The sequence below is a fragment of the Mycteria americana genome, chromosome 2 (assembly GCF_035582795.1).
Source record: "Mycteria americana isolate JAX WOST 10 ecotype Jacksonville Zoo and Gardens chromosome 2, USCA_MyAme_1.0, whole genome shotgun sequence".
NCBI classification, from domain to species: Eukaryota; Metazoa; Chordata; class Aves; order Ciconiiformes; family Ciconiidae; genus Mycteria; species Mycteria americana.
In genome coordinates, this window is record NC_134366.1 from 162,181,852 (window position 1) to 162,198,839 (window position 16,988).

At 46.9% G+C, this 16,988-nt stretch overlaps 1 protein-coding gene across 7 annotated transcripts in view; it reads left to right on the forward strand.

The window, feature by feature from the left end:
• ZHX2 (zinc fingers and homeoboxes 2) overlaps nt 1-16,988 on the forward strand; it is an 83,038-nt gene that overhangs the window by 25,991 nt on the left and 40,059 nt on the right. For 4 of the 7 annotated variants that reach the window (XM_075495208.1, XM_075495211.1, XM_075495210.1 and 1 more), the window contains 2 exons: nt 5,656-5,710; nt 6,143-6,214. The gene's annotated coding sequence lies outside the window, so the exon portion shown is untranslated. The remainder of the gene's footprint in view (nt 1-5,655; nt 5,711-6,142; nt 6,215-16,988) is intronic. The other 3 variants (XM_075495214.1, XM_075495215.1, XM_075495207.1) reach the window with 1 other exon arrangement.

Here is a 16,988-nt window from a genome sequence, read left to right on the forward strand (position 1 = left end):
GTGTCGCTCCGACAGTGGATCTAAGCAGTGAAAATAGCTAGTGATGTTTCTGGCTGCAGTCTAGGTTAAATAGCCTTGTGTACATGTGAAGTGATGCTGATGGGCTGCTGCTTGCATCATTTGCTGTACGTGCCTGCGTGATACCTCTTACAGGCAGTCTCAAATGATGAACCCCATCCTTTCCAAATTGGCACACGCATTTAGACTGTGGGGACTGGTGTGGGTTAGCATGTTTTTTATTGTGTTCGCTTTAGTTCTCTCTCTCTCACTCACTCTTTTCCTCTGTAGCACTGCCATTGTTATGAGCTTGGGTGTGGGGGGGGGAGAGGACGGAACGTGTGATTCTTTTCTGTGTCCTGTGTACAATGTACACCACATCTCTTCAACAGACTTGTATGATGACACCTGGATGGATCTGAACACAGGGACTGGACATCCTGTGGTGTTGAAAATTAAATTAGCAGATGAACAGTCCCCAGCTCAGCTGTTTAAAATAAAAGTTATTGCTGTACGTATGTTGGGCAGCAAAAGCGTCCTACAGCAGTGCTCCTGTAGCAACCACTGTGTTGGAAAACAGTTATCAATCATGGTTCTGGCAGAGGAGGGTTTGACAACTGTTTTCCAACACATTTATTACTATGGGCAAGTAGGTAACTGACCAGAGGGTGACAGTCTGAAATGCAAGGTTTAAGAGGTATAATATGAAATATTTTAACTCTACTAAAAGCCAAATAAATTAATGATGAACTTTCTGTTGGCCAGAACCCTACAGGACATCGCCCTCTCTCTGGTTGAATTTTCTTACGCGATCAAACGTTCTTCTCCTTGCTTTAAAGCCCTTGCTGCTAATTTAAAGTACTGTATGAGACTGAGATTTCTCACCCTTCAAGAAAACACTTCGATTTGTTGAAGGAAACTAGGAACAGTTAAGGAGATAGGAAAGAAAGTAATATACCTTTCTCTGTGCTGACATCCACAGCTGGGAGATGTGTTGAAAAGTAAATATAATCCGCTTTGAGCAATGCTGTCCCTTTCTCTTTCATTTTGGTTCAGTGCTCTGGTTCCCAGTGAACTAGGCTTAACAACAGAAAGTGAGGTGCGGAAAAGCTGTACGACCTGAGCGGAGATGTGGGGGATCATCCCGCCGCGCTGGGGCCGTGGGGGTTAATGTTGTTGTTTGTTTGCATATTTTTTAAGAAAGCATTGCAATGAGAAGTGGCAGAGAGTCGCAGTCCGTCTGTCTGTCCAGTGCCAGGGAAGCCAGGCCAGGACCCTTGCCAGCCCCTGCCTCACCTTGCAGCCGAGGCCAGCTGTGGCTGCTGCTGGCAGCCAAACCACGTCTTCTTACCGGCTTCAAATAAAACTGTGGATGGGCACATCTCGGCCCTGGGCAGCGTGCGGCCGAGGGGTCGGAGCAGTCCCCTGGGAGCGGCAGTCGGGTGAAGGTGGCCTCGGTGGCTCCCCGGGCTGCCTGGCTCAGCCGTCCGCTGCCCCGGAGCATCACTCTCCTGCTTCTCCCTGGCAGGATGTAAGAAGATTGGTTTCATCCCAATAGAGAGTATGTTTTCTGAAATCTTACAAAGCTCTAAGAGAGGGGGAATAGTTTCTGTGACAGCGCTGTAGTAACAGTGAAAATCTGCCTAAACCTAGGAAACTTTTTCCTTTTTTTTTTTTTGAGACAGCTTATTTGCTTTTTGCTCTTACTTACTGTTAATTTGCTGTTATTTGCTCTTTGCTTATTTTTATGCTTTTGCATATCTCCAAAACCAGCTGGTAACATTAAGAAGGCCTTGCAAACAGGGGCTTGGTCCATGCCTATAGTTTATAGATTTTTTCCTGGGAGAAGTGAAGGCTGCAGAGCTGCAATGTGCCGTGGCCTTGAAGTGACTCCCTGGGACAGTTTCTGCTCGCGGGTACCTGCATTGGTGCAGCGTGGATTAAGACCTCATGTGAGCAGTTGTCACACTGCTGAGGTGGAGAAGATGACCCTTGGCAGCAGCCTCCTACCCTGCCTGTGCAGCGCCAGGAGCTGCAGGCAGCCTGCCTGCTCCCGGCCTCCCCTGCCTCCCACCATCATATTTTCAGAGGCTGCGGAGCCCCTGGTCTCCCTCTTTTTGTCTGTTTCCGTGTGTTTTCCAGGTCAGCTGGTGGTTTTCCCAGGGAGCACCAGGGCTTCTGTCAGCAGCTGCTGTGGGGTGGAAATATCCGTCTCCATTTCGGCTTCGTTCAAAAGGCTGGAGAAAGGCGGCTGAGCGCTGAGTGGGATAGGGGTAAGACTGCTGGCGATGGAGAAGTGAGGGGAATATCCCCAGGCCTCTCCGATCATCTCTGTCTGCACGGTGGGTGTGTGCTTACGCAGAGACCTCAGAGCACTTCGGGGTTTTTTAATGGCTTTTTCACTGCATATTTAAGTATTTGATGGAAATTCTGGATTGTCTTTTATGTGTTTGTCTTAGGGATGGGGGCAAGGATGGGTTAATTTTATTAGCTGCATAAAAAGGTGTTGAAGTGAAGGATGCTCATGAGCACGTTACCCCTTGCGCTGAAGTCTGCCAGGTTTGGTGAATGTTTAACGAGGACCGGACTGGCAGCCAGGAGCTGTCGGGGCGCTTGGGATCCACCGGGATAACTGGGAGATTCAGCGTGTAGATACAGATGACTTTCAGGAATGCTTGTATCTGCTAATCACGCCGTAATAACAGTCTGCAATCTACGGGCTGCAAACCCCCCATTTCTGACACAGCTGTGCATATTTAATTTGATAGAAGGCATTTCTAGTCTAGCGTTAGAATTAATTCAGATCGCTAAGGTGGTAATTTTGATCATGGTAGTTTTTAGGGAAATCTAGGTATAAAGCTAGACTGAGAAGTTAATAAATGCCTGGTACAATACAAACGCTGAGGGGTGAGGAGCGGGGACGAGCCTGCACCCCAGCCTCGCCGTATTCCTGCCTCGCTGAGCCAGCAGCAGAGGAAAGCAGCATCCCCAGGCTTGTCAGGTTGATGAAGGAAAAGTGGCCCCAACCTATTGCCTGTCCCACTAGATTTTGGCCGTTGGGGCAGTCGGGCGATGGGGATGGGTCACCGGGCAGTGCCGGGGGAAGCACCAAAGCCTCTTGGGGCTGCGGAGGGTTGGCGTTACAGGCATGACCTGCTCCGCAGCGATGCTTTTGGCTGACCGGCAGCAGGGTTTAAGCCAACAAGTGGGCATCTTTCAGGAAAAGAGGCTGGGAAGAGTTTGGGGTTTATATTTCTTTGTCTCAAGCACAGCTAGGGAAAACAAGTGTTTTCAGGGCTCCCAGCTCCATTTCTCTCTGCAAAATGTTCTTTTGCAAAATTGATCATTTCCGTAGGTTGAGAGAGTCTCAAAGGAACTTTTCTGTCAAGCATCTAAAAAGTACCGTTATTTCTCTTCCCTGCCTTAACAGCATCTCGAGATTTACATTTTAGCTCACTCAAGATATCTCAACGATCTGTTTTTCACGTAAATTTCATGGTGAACAAAGCAAAATAATCCCATTTTCAGGTGGTTAGTGCAGCAGTGTTTGGGTTGCAGAAACCGTGCAGAGTGCTGGTGTTTATCATTTTACATACTTTAAAAAAGTATTTTAAAAATTTTTTTGTTCGTTTTGTTTTGCCATAAGATGTTACTTTTCTTGGAAAGCATCTAGAATAATGAAGCAGCTGGTGGCTCAGTCTCCTCCTTGGTGTGTGGAGAATGACGGATGGCTGGGGTAGCTGGAGTTATCCTCTGCGTGCTGCGGGCTACGTACACACAGGCAATTCCTGAGAACCAGGCGGTGTGTGGTAGCTCATAAATCACCATCACCTGTTTCGTACGTGTACTCACTAGGACACTGCGCCGGAGCCAGCAGATGCAAATCTCCCCAGCTCCTCTCCGTGACTGTGCGGGTGTTTGCGTGGCATGGCTCATGTAGGTGAGGACATGACGCCTGCATGAATGCCTGATCTGAATTCGCCTGATCCTGGAGTTGTGATGCATTTCAGGGAAGTGATGCTTTCGTGCCAAGGAGAACTGCTTCCCCTGCCTGGAGCTGGCCTGGAGTAAGCATGCCCCCACAGGAGGCTGCTCAAGGGCTGCCCACGCAGGGATGCTCAGGACGAACAAACTCGGGCAAGACCCATTTTCCTTTTCATTACTAATTACCTACCTGTTGCAAAAAATTTGGCATTTCTGTGTAAAACATGTTTGTGACTCCTTCATTTCACTATTGACGAACTCCAGGCTTTCAAAAGCAGTAGCAGATCTCCCAGAACCATGAAATTGTTTAAAAGATCTGAAATATGTATGTGTATATATATGTGTGTATATATATATATATTACCAACTTGTTTCTGAGCTGTTATGTTAAACCCAAATCATATTCTCATACCCACAAGGGGTGGAAACTTTTTGCATACTTTCTGAAGAGGATTGGGCACAGCAAGGGACTGGATTTAATAACCCTGGAGATTTCTTCCTGCTTTATGTTTCCTAAAGTGGGGATCCTCGCAGAAATTTCACCAGCTGGGTCTTTAGGAAGAGCACCAAAAATTGTGAGGCTCGTTATACAGTCCTAAGAAGCAATGGCACCATACATATGTATTTATCCTAAGCAGAGGTTAGAGATCAGGGGAAAGACAGGGCTGTGTTGCACTACAGGCAATTTTGTTGTTCTTTAAAAGCCTTTTATTCATAGGGGTGGTTTTGGTCCTTGTTGGGTGACTGGTGATGTAGGGTGATGGTGATGTAGGGTGACGGTGATGTAGGGTGACTTTTGCGCGCTGGACACAGTGCTAAAAATCCAAGATTTCAGATAGTGGATTTGGTGTAAGATAACTGGACTGAGCCCATTAAATGCAGAAACTGCTCAGCCCTGGGCTTGCAGCCTGTGATGGGAGAACGGGGAATTTGACCCGAAAGAGGGAGGAAGGGCAGCAGAAGGCAGCCAGCCGAGTCCAAAAAGGAGTGGAAGTGTAAATAGCACAGAATCTGCAGCTATCCTGTATGTTTATTTCTCTTTTACAATTCAGTGAAACTAGCATTTTTTTGCCTTACTCCGAGATGGTGCAAAGCGGGAAGCAGCTTCCCTTTTATCTATGAATAAACATGCAGCTTTTTCTATTCTAAGCTCTTAAAAAATGGTTTTGGTTGTGTAACAGCTCCTGGCCTCTCAGCTCCTGCAGTAGCCATGATGCTCTTTCAGGAAATCAAGTCGTATCTTCCTTTGAAAAGAAGCAAAAAAATGTCTTCTTAACCTGCTGGGAAGGAGCAAAAGACTCTGAGTGATTTCTTTGGGGTTTGCCAGCTGACATTCCTCTGGCCAGATAACAAGAGTGTGAAGTTTCAAACTCAAATACTTCAGCTGGAGATGAAAATGCAGGTTGTGCTCTTGGTGCTGCTGAGGCAATCGATAAGCTTCTACCTCTTTTCTTGAGGGACTAGCAGGGTGTTTTGCTGCATGTATTTCTTTTACTCAGAGCGTTCCTATGACCATTTATTACCTCTTTACCTGTTCTTTGCAGACCTGCAGGCATGGTGTTTCTCAGGTGTGTATACACACATGTGCACAGCCGCTGCCAAAGGGGCAAATTTTTTATATCAGTTCTGTTCTTGCAGCTGCTGAAGCTAAACCTTCCTCTCCCATTTCTTTAGGGGGAAAAAAAAGGCAAAAATGAGGAAAGCCAACTTTAGCTTTGGGACACAGCAGGTGAGTCCCTTTAAGGAGGAGAAGGGCAATTTTGATGGCATTTTGTTGAAGTTCCCAGTAGCCAAACAGAGCTTGTTCTGGTACTTGTCTGCTGCACCAGATGTTTTGTGGGTATTTCCAGTCCGAACCGCAGCAGCTGGTACCTTTGGACATCAGCATGTCAGTGCACTCCACTATCTGCTTGGCCTAAGAAATGTGGATTTTTTTTTTCCCCAGGAGGCCCCCACCATTTGTGATGTTACTGTAACAGGGCTGGAGCACCAAATCTTTCAAATTCTGCGTCTGTCAGTGGAAAAGGGAGTTGCTGCAATTCCTGTCAGTCGGCATTCCCGGGTGCTGGTGAAAAACTAAATTGCCAGAGAGTGGAAGGGATGGATGCTATTTTCTCCTTTTTGCTTTCCCTGACTTACATAGCTTTTACCTCTTTTGTAGGTATCAGAAGTTCTGCTTGCCTTCAGAAAGGTCTAAGTACTGAGATTCCCAGGATGTAAGAAATGCAGCGCTGTGAGTAGTTTTTTCTTTCTATTTTCCTTTAAATGAGAAACCCAAGCTTGCTCAAACAAAAGGAAGATTTTTTAGTATTTTTTTTAAGACACTTTAAGAAATGTTTACAGCAAGCAAATCCAGTCTTTTGGAACCAGTTGTGTGCCTTTGGCACCTCTTTGCAACCCACAAAATAAAGTCAGCATTGTATTACCACATAGGCTGAATAATTATCTTGCTGCAGATATGAACCACATGAATGCATTTAACTGAGAATATGGTCAGCAGAATGGACCATTAGCACCATCTGAAGCTTGTTTGTTGTTTCCAAGCTCTACCAGCCATTGAAATACAAAATCTTGCTGGAGAGTTGAGGCGAGGCATTCCTCAGGAAGAAAGCCTGTGTCTTCTGAAAGGAGAGAAGAACACAAATTTGCTGTGTGTTCACAGCACCCCAGCCCTGTTATCAAAACAGAAAACTGTCAAATATTGAGCTCTTCCCTGATCTGGTAAAATAACTTTGGAGGAACTTTTACACCATGGGAGACACCTGCATGCTTCGCTCCCTCCCTTGCTCCAAAGCAGCTCAGCCGGGAGCTTTTTTTTGTGTGTGTGTATATATATTAGAAAAATAATAAAAGTATATATTTAGGGACCAGCTGCACTATGGCCTTTTCCTGTGCATTGCTAAAGGGTCTGGGCTGTGATTTCCCAGCAGCTGTGGCTGGTTTGCAGCTCTCCAGGTGGATCAGCCGGGGCTGCACTAGACTGACCTCAGCAAGCCCGGACTGGAGCCCCTGGCCATGTGTCTGACACAGCGTGGGCTCCTGGGGCAGCTCCTCTAGGCTGGTGCAAGGCTGGATAACAAGGCTAAAATTTGGATTGGGGGTTCGGATGCCATTGCTCTGGGCTTCACTGCTTTTCTGTAAGTAAATTTTCTTAGTGAAGGGGTTGAATTAGGGTTTTTTTTGAGGTTTTTAAAATCAGCCTAACTCCTGTCCCATTTTTACCCTGTTCTATGGTGATGGAAATCTATGGTTACTTGGAAATCAGCAGAGTTTTGTTTCCATTTTTATTTCGGTGGCTTACAGCCTGTTTTCTGTTACAGCAACACAAATCTGTTTGGGCTAGAGCAGAATAAAACCCCAAATTGAAATCAGCCTGAAAAAAAGAAAGGGCTATGTTTTATTAACAGAAGAGAAAGTGAGTTCATCAGTGTTTGGTAAAGACGTGGTAAATTTCTTAATAAATACCTAACAAGCATTCAGAAACTGGTAAGCAAAAAAAACTGAATAAGGAATCCTACTTTTTGCGTTTCGTGAAGGATACTGGCAATGAGTGCAGTTACTGGGAGAAAAGGGATGTGAAAATATGACAATGTTTTGAATTGATCCTCCCTCGGTAAGGTCCATAGCTCATGTCCTCCCTTTGAATCACAAACGTTTTCTCCTAACTTCTTGGTGTTTAAACTGTTACACGAGACCTGCTAATTGAGCTGTGGGGTTTATTTTTTGTCAGTCACTTACAAAGCATTGCACAGGGTGGGCTCTAGCTTCTTTTTTTACAGCTGTGTTGGCTCTGGAGTGATGGGAAGAGTAGATACTGATTTAGGTGAAAAAAATTCATCAGCCACGTATACATATTGTGTCTCTCAAAGTATATCCAATACACTGGAAATGCTCTTTGCTCATCTCAAAGGCAAAGTTAGCTTGGTTTTTTGTTTTTCTGTTAAGTAGGCAGTGGTGAAATTTGGTACGTGTTTCTGAGGTCCTAACGAATATGTGTCCTAATGCATCCCCGTGGTGGTTGCTTCCACAAAAGGAATGAACAAAGGGACCTGCTCCTGCTTTTCAAAGGTGGACCACTAGTCCCAGGTAGATGTTGTCTGTGTCAAAGCAAAGCAGTGATGCTGAGGGTGGCATGCAGTCTGTGGGTGCCTCTGAGATATCATAGCTGTGTTAAGAGGGTGAGAGAGAAAACAACAGCAGGCTGCTTGGAAGCTGCCCAGGTAACTCATATATGGTCTCAGATGGCTCTGAAATTATTGCAGCGAGATGTAGTCATTGCTCAGCAGTGAAAGGAGACTGTAAATTCCCATTTACCTGTCTCCTACTGCTCTGGCTGTGTGGCAGAAGCCCAAGCAAAGTGCAAGATGGCTGCAGTGGGGCAATGCCGACCGAGAAACTATGTCCTGCTCAGAAGCTCAGTGAGAAACCAGAGCTGGAAGAGCTCGATTCCAGTACATCCACTCTCTGCATCCCCTTCCAGTATTGTCCTGCAGAATGTTTCAGGACCAGGTGTTCAGCAAGATATTTGATGGAGAAAGGGGAAAGGAGGCTTCTTTGCCATTTCCCTTTTTCCGTTTGGCCCCCAGCAACCAGAGGGTGGAACTTGCCCACGGCTGCTCCCAGAGGTGCTGTCCCCTGCGAGGGGTGGCAGCGTGGGACGCAGCAGTGGTTTGGGGTGGCTCTGGCTGACACCCATGCAGAGGGAACCTAGACCAAGTGCTGCTGTGCTGTGTTATGAGTGGTCAGGGGTGGTGTTGGTTTGGGGAGCTCCTGCCACTTCCAGTGGGCTTGGGGACATTGACGAGCGAAAAGAGGCAGGGCAGGGAGCTGCGAGCAGCATGTGCTTCACCTGTTAGGCTTTAATACACCTCCCCTTTGTAAGGCAGCATGTCTCTTCTGCTATTTAAAAGCAATACCCTCTTTTTTTTATGGGCAAGATTCCCCTGATGGGATTTTGTTCTCTGGGCAGTGCAAGGCAGAGCCATCTCTTTGTGGGGGACCAAGCCCTGGGAGGATGCAGGGGAAGGGTTTCCTTCAGGTTGTATGTGCTCGAGGAGAAGCATCTTCACCTGTATCACGGTGGTGTGGCTGCTCTCCCACCCCAGGACGCTGTGTGTGAGGACAGGTTGGTGAGTTGGCTGCAGATCAGGTGGGGCCTCGGGGGTGCCTGGGGCAGGTCACAGCGTTGGGCTGCAGAGGCACAGCAGGTCTGGCAAGAGAGCACGGAGAGCAGAGAAGCACTTTTCATGTGTTGGAAAAACTTGGGGAAGAGTAACTTGGAAAAATTAACTGTCAAGTTAATTTTAAAAAAAATTTATGTCAAGGCTTCTGGATGTGTAACTATAAAGGAGATACTTGTTGCAGTGGACTGTTCTCTACCAGCTAAGATTTAGATGGGTTTAGGGGCTTCAGGTTTTGAGTGTGGTGGTGTTTTTTTGTTGTTGTTGTTACTCAGAGCTTGAGCAGTGAATTTGCAAACATTTTCTGTCAAAGCAAAGAAAGGCTCTGACAGCGGTGTGTCCTATGAGTGCCAGCACTATGTACGGTAATGGCTTTGCGAAATGCAGCACTGGTGCTGCCTCCTTGGTCTTACATGGGGCAAGAGATTCAGCTCCAGCTGGGGCAGCCCTCCAAGGCTGAAACCATCACTTGTACTTATCACCAGAAAAGCCACCTCTCTAAACAGTGCACTCCTCACAAAATCAATGCACGTTTCCCTCGTGCTCAGTCGGGCAACCATCCAGAAATGTTGGGCAGACTGCATTTTATTTTTAAAAAGGGTGGGAAAATAGTGCTATAACTGAAGAATAGAGATGGGGAGAAGTTGATTGGAGAGCAGGAGAAACTTAGTCAGGAGAGGTGAGGCTTAGCCAAAAGCCTCCATTGCTCCCTTTGTCTCAGACCTGGAAGCCAGGCTTAGGCTTTGGATCATGCCAGTGGTTCCCAGCTGGGAAGGGGTGAGGAGATTTCTTCCATGTGACTGCAGACTCACACTTCGTCCTGCAGCCGAGGGGAGGGAAGAGGGCAGGTTTTCCAAGTGCTCAGCTCTGCCTGGGCTTTGGTAAGGATGGAGTTGCTGCTGCCTGGCTCTCCAGCAGCCCCAGCATGGGGGTCCTTCGGGACCTTCCTCCGTAGACAGGAGCTGATGATGTCTGAAGAGGTGAAAGCAGGTTTTGTTCCAGTCGTCTTATTTTTGATGGTGTCTCTTCTTCCTTTTCTTTTCCATTAAGCATGATGTCACAAATGACATCAGTCCAATAACTGCTTGTGGTTGTCATAGTCACAGCCTGTGACACCCAAACAAAGCAGCAGGAAACTGAAGCTGGCATACAAATGCTGTAATATTCATCACATTCCTTTCAGTTAATAACTACGTGGTTAGGTATTTATTTTCCATTTGAAAAAAAGAGGAGCGGGGGGTTAAAAGCACAAACTTGAGTCGTTGAGCGGGAGGAAGGTTGTCCCCAGCTCCATCTGAGCAGTGCAGCTGCTCTTCTCCTTCCCGGTCCTCTTCCCCCACACCAACGTTGCTCTGGACCTCAACTGCTTGACTCTCTCCTGCAGCCATTCCCATCATTGCAGACTACGTGGCGATGCCATGGCATGGACGAAGGCAATGGGAGAGGTCCCACCACCTCTAACAGAAGCTGTCTCCCTAAAGAAAAGCCTTGCAAGGGCTGGCAGCAAGTGCCAGCAGCAGCCGTGGGTCAGCTGGCTTTGACTGCTGGACGGCTGAGGTTGCCATCTTTGCGGTGCATGGACAGAGAGTGTAGAAGGGTTTTTTCAGCTTGGTTGGGGGATGAGATGTGATTGGGGGGGTGGGAGGGATCGCTGGGTTTTTTTGTTTTGTTTTGTTTTTTTTAAGTCTGTAAAATAAGCTATTCTGGGTGAGCAGCAGAGCTGGTTTGCCCTTGCAAGGTTTAATCTCTGCTCCTTCAGAGTTTTTCACAGTTGGCCTGGTGGTAGGAAGGCACCTGCTGCAAGAAATAATTCCAATAATTTTTTAAAAAATTTTTTACAGAAATAGATCTGGTGCGAGCACCACATTTACAAGACGAGTGCTGGAGGTGGGTGGTCAGGGCTTGCTGGGAAGGAGCTGCATAAGCCCCTTGCTGCTGCGGGCAGCATAGGAAGCTGCCATCCTCACATCCCTCACCAAAACCTCCCTTGCCCAGCACCATCCCCTTTCGTGCCCCCATGAGGACGTACTGACCCCAAGCGCTCCGGCATGGCTTCCCCAAAATATTTGGGCACGTGGTTCCTGGGCTGAGCCTGGATAACTACCCAGCCCTGCCTCAGCCAGGGGCAGGCAGCGAGCGCACAGGGGGCAGAGTCCAGCAGCGAGCGCTGCCCGGCTCGGGGGGATGTGGGTTCAGGCATTCGGTGCCACAGCTTCCGCAGGCGCTTGCATGGGGGTGCTCATTATATAATAGCTGGTGGTTGATTAATATGCTGTGAGTCAGAAACACCAGGGTATTTTAGCTTTCTCTAGTTGCTATGGCAACATTATTTTAACAAATAGCTTTTTAATAATTAATTAAAACTCAGCTTTTGGCAAGCCAGAGTAAGGACTGTTACAAATGCTACTACAAAGGGTTAGCAGTGAAGTGTATTTCAGAGCGACATTTTTTTGGTTTGGTTTTTTTTTTCCCTCCTTCCCAGAACTGTCAGCTTCCAAAAAAAACACCCCCCCCAAAAAGGGGGAGGGGGGGAATCACTAATTCATTAGTTGTGAGAAACGTATGCTTGTTCCCAAGACACAAAGCAAATATAATGCAAATGTGCAGTTACTCTTCACAATTGAAGGTTGTCACTTCTTTAATATATAGTGCCAAGCCAGCTCCATAAGGACAGAGCAGTATGATAGCGTTTGTTAATCGCTGCTTTGTTGCTGGCATTCCTTCTTCTACCTTTGCCTGCCGGATGAGATCATTCCCATTTTGTTGCTTCATGTTCCCTCTGTGTCAGGTTGGATGCTTTTCCCTCGCCAGCTTGTAGAGGAGGCTGGTGCTGTGTCCGGATCAGGCTCTGGACTGGTTCCTAGTCTTTTTTTAGGTGAGCTCCTCTGCTCCCTGATACCGAATGATTCTGCAATGGAGACAAATGAACAGAAAACTCAGTCTCCAGAGAAAAATAAATATTTAACAGCTCTCTTTGTAAATACCCTTTATTTATAGAACAGTTGCAGGTTCTGTCATGCTTGGTAAATGGGGATGCTTTTTATGCAAGAATTCTGCCTTGAGGGACTCGGTGGATACTTAATGTCATCTATGATATAATAATGAAATAAATGCGTCGCTCTTACGGGATTCCCTCCCAGCCTCTATTTTCTGTGATTAACTTCAGTATCGCACACTTTGTCTCTATTCACATTGCATCCCTTAATCTTGTACTAAAACCTTATTTGGAAGATAACATCTTTATTTCCTGAGGGGAGGGCAAGGCTTTTGAGTGTTTTGACTTGTGCCAAGGAGTCTGAAACTATATGTACCTCCATCACGAATCACTGTGGTGTCTCGCCAGGTCCCTGGGGTTGATGTGCTCAGCCTCTTGCTCTCCCAGAGGGTGGGATGGTGCTGTTATCCCATCTTATAAATGGAGAAAGGTAGACCTGGAGAGATGGACCTAGGATGTGTTTCACCCCACCTGCCTGTAAGTTAAGCAATTATTCTATAGTAGCCATCTAACCACTTCTGGGATCAGTTGAGAGACTGCACTGTTTGCAGAGATTTTCACCCTGCTTTAGGACAGAAGCTTGAGGCAGGTTGCAGTTGTAACCCTCAGAGTTACCCATCTCTCCCCAGTCACTCTAAGCTAGAAATTAGATGGGGAAAATTAGGTGAGAGAAGTGCCATCTTGCACAAAAGATCTTCTGTACACATTTCTATAGGTGGTCTGTAATGGTGTCCCAGGCTGGAGGATGTCCTCACTCGTTACACTGCTCTGGTCATGTAGTGTCGGGTCTCCCTTCCAAAGCAGCACAGCTAATCTCTGCTGTATGTTGCTCACAGATGGGTATCCAGGATCAAACAGCTCAGAGGGAGATGCAAACCCAGTTCCCAAGCATGTAAACTGAGGTGGAAAATATTTTCCTGAACTCATCTAGCAAGTCAGGAAGAGAGCGAAGGCTTTCCTTTCTGTTTGTGCTGGAGGTGTACCGTTGCAACCAAAGTTATAGTGATAATATTATTGCTGCTGTAATATTGCAAACAGTATGGGTGTGTCAGGCGGTTCTTTAAAGCATCCTTCTGAGTTGCATCCCGTGCTTCTTGGTATGCTAAGGTTTTTTTGATCTCTGTTTAAACCTTTTTGGTAGCTGATGGCAACCTCAAGGAGCCCAAGGAACTGTGATGGGAGCATGGTCTCTGGGTGGATAGTGACAAGCACAGAGCAGCACGTGCTTGCAGCTGCCCAGGTCAGCTGCTGGTTCCCGAGAGGTCTGGGAAGGAATCCTTTCTATTTCCTACCAGTAAGGAACTGAAATGTGTTGCAGAAATCAAATTTGACTGGTTTCATAGCAAACGTGGGTCTCCGTGAGGCTTGCAAGGCAGCAGCCGGATGGCAAGAGGTCCTGCCATGCCGGAGGGGCAGCATGGAGGGACAGGCGGTGACTGTTGTGGGGGAAGCTGACAAGCAGATGGATGAAGCTGGCATTGCCGGTGGAGCGGAGGAGGCGAGCGCTGCTACGTTAACGAACACGATCAGGCAACCGCAGAGTGGCAAGGGGGGTTGAGAGGTTTGAACCGAATGCCCTGACTAAGGGGAGGCTATGGAGCCGCTCTTGGGGAGGAGGTGGGAAGGGTTTGGTGATGGTGACTAGCACGGGTAGGGGTCTGAGCAGTGATGCTTTTGACTATTACAGTGTGGAGGGTTAAGTGGCTGAAATGAGAATTGTGGTAAGAAGGCAGAGAAATAATGTTTCTACCTGGAGTTTTCATTCTGCGGCAAAATTTTGAGAAAGATACAGAGAAGAATGCTGCAGGATAGCAATCCTGCTTGGGCTATGTGCTGCAGTATAGGAGAAATGCCCCCAGCTTACAGGTGAGAGAGACGTGGCCGACAGCCAAAATATGGGCAGTAGAGCAGATGGGAGAGCAGGGAAGGTCAGGAGCACCGCCATCCGTGAGCGGAGGTGGCACGGAGGCAAGCAGTGGGCTGTTGGGGAGGGATAGCCATGCCAGGAGCCCGTGTGGTGGAGCAGACTCGGCTGTGAGCGATTTGGGGAATCCCTGTTGCATATTGCTCCTGAGTGCCATGCTGGGTGGCAGGTCTAGATGGTCAGATCTGCCCTGGAAAATGGTTCCCGAGAAGGGAAATCAGGTTAGTCAGGAAGGGAAAAAAGTAGAAGATGAGAGCCTGTATTTTTGTTTAGGTGGGTGTGCACTGGAGTCATACTGGAAAAGCTGAAATGTGATTTGCAAGGGGAAATAAAGGCTCCCCTGCAAACACAGACTGGTGTAAAAGAGTTTACCTGCTGGGTCCCCAGCTAAGCCTCAACTACTCAGCTTCTCTGTATGGGTGTAATATGCTATATAGATTTTCAGTTTACAGTAATTTGGGACCAGCACGTCATCTGAAGAGGCACGACATGCATTCTGGCAGGTCTGACTTTCCTGCCGCTGAGGATAAGGGTGGATCCAGTCTGGCACAAAGCCCTGCGCAGGAGAGAAGGGCACATCTCTCCTGAGCGAGTGCTCAGAGAGACTGCAGTAGCAAGGACTCCCCAAAATGAAGCCCAAGGGCCTTTCTTTTTTTTATGATGGTTTAGGATCCATGCACACACCTTGTATTGCAAGGCGGTGATCTGTCTCAAATCCCTTTGTAAGTGAGCATGGGGTCTCTTCCCCTCACCCAAACCCTCACTCCCTATGCTTAAAGCTAACCCAGGCATTGTTTGCTTTCATCTTCACTGGTCCCAGTTGATGTAAAACAGATGCTGCTACTTTGATGTCTGCCTGGTAAGCAAAAGCAAGAATATCAAGGGATGGAATAGAGAGTCAGGTGAATTGAAAAGAGAGAGATGGGAAGTGACAAAAATTGCAGTGAACTTTCCTGGAGCTTCCCATCTCCACCTGTCCCAGACCTTTCCTTTCTCTTCTGCTGTCGTCAGTAGTTTTTGGTACTGTTGTCTTCTCAGTGGCTGCTCGCTTGCTAGGGTGTCTGTTGGAAATTAGGGAGGGTTGATATCCTGAAAGCAGGAGCACTTGAATCTGCGAGTCTGCGTTTGTATTGGGGAAGACACTCTGGTCTCTTGACCTGGCAAATGTGATGAGGGGCAAGTATCCCATGCTTTGCATCATGAATAGTTTCACACAACGCAACTGTGATATTTGCACGGGTAACGTGTGCTTAGTCCCAGTTTTGCTGTTGGTGTAGTTAGGGTAGAGCATCACATATGCACTGAGCACAGTAGTGGTCTCTGAGTTGTCTCGGTTTTCACTGTCAACATTAGTCATGAATCAGGTATAAACAATCTGGCATGTTTCCTGTCTGCACTTCTCCAAGCACGGTCTTCTGCTTGCACGCCTCAAACCAGACTGTAACTGCATTTGCCGCGCTCTGAAATCCAGCCAGGCTTGCTACAGTTGAATCAAACCCCGCAGTGCTCAGGGTGGCTGGGTTTCAGATGCTGCCGTGAGTGTGTGTAGGAAGGGCAGGGAGCGAGTGCAGTGCTCGGGATCTACTACAGGAGGAGACTCGAGCTCCAGCAGGATTGGGAATGGTCTTGCATTTATTGTTATTAATTGTTATTGAAATTATATTTAAATATATTTTATTTTTATATAATTGTCCTGGTTTCAGCTGGGATAGAGTTAATTTTCTTCCTAGTAGCTGGTATAGTGGTGTGATTTGGGTTTTGTGTGAGAATAATGTTGATAACACACTGATGTTTTAGTTGCTGCTAAATAATGCTTACACTAAGTCAAGGACTTTTCAACTTCTCATGCTCTACTGACTGAGAAGGCTGGAGATGCGCAAGAAGCTGCGAAGGGGCACAGCCAGGACAGTTGACCCAAACTGACCAAAGGGCTATTCCATACCATATGATGTCATGCTCATTATAAAAGCTAGGGGAAAGCTGGCTGGGGGGCTGCTGCTTGGGAACTGGCTGAGCATCGGTCAGCGGGTGGTGAGCAATTGCATTGTGCATCACTTGTTTTGTATATTCTTTTATCATTATTATTATTCTGTCCTATTAAACTGTCTTTATCTCAACCCACAAATCTTTTTTTTTTTCTTTTTTTTTTTTTTCCTGATTCTCTCCCCCATCTCACTGCGGGGTCGGGGGAACAAGGAAACAGCTGTGTGGTGTTTAGCTGTCTACTGGGTTAAACCACGACAGTCCTTTTGGCACCCAATGTGGGGCTCAACAGGTTGAGATAATGACAGATCTGACCAGAGCGTGTTAGAAGAAATTAGTTACAAACATTCATGATATTAGTTTGATAGTCGCTGGTCACAATGTTGATTAATTTGCTCTCAGGGTTGTTGTGGTTGTTCTCAGAGTTGTGTTATGTAACACCTTATTTGCCCACATATATGTTCCCTTTTGTGCTGTTTATCACCTCTGGGAGCTGGGTCAAGGTTATCATTTTGCTGTACTTTGTAGCACTGGCTTATGACATGATGAAATGGCTGGCCATGAGACTAATCTGGTATTTGTACTCGGCATTGCCATCATCTCCGTACTTCGGGAACCATCTCTTGGAAACTGTTAATAGTTACACTTTTTACCTTTTCTCCTCGGAGAGCCAATTTATGGGGGAGACACCTTCCTTCACCTTCCCCTTCTCCTCCAAGCTAGTTACAATAATTCTTGAGAATTTTGTATATCCTTAGGATGTTCAAACCAGCATGTTCCTGTTGCTCCTTCCCCTGAATGTGTTTCAGGTCTTGTTTAAAGTTAAACAACTACTTAAGAATACCACCCGGAGATCTGCCCCAAGGCTGGTTGGTTATGAGTGGCAGGGTGTGTGGGATAGTATGGGCAAGTACGTAGGATAGTG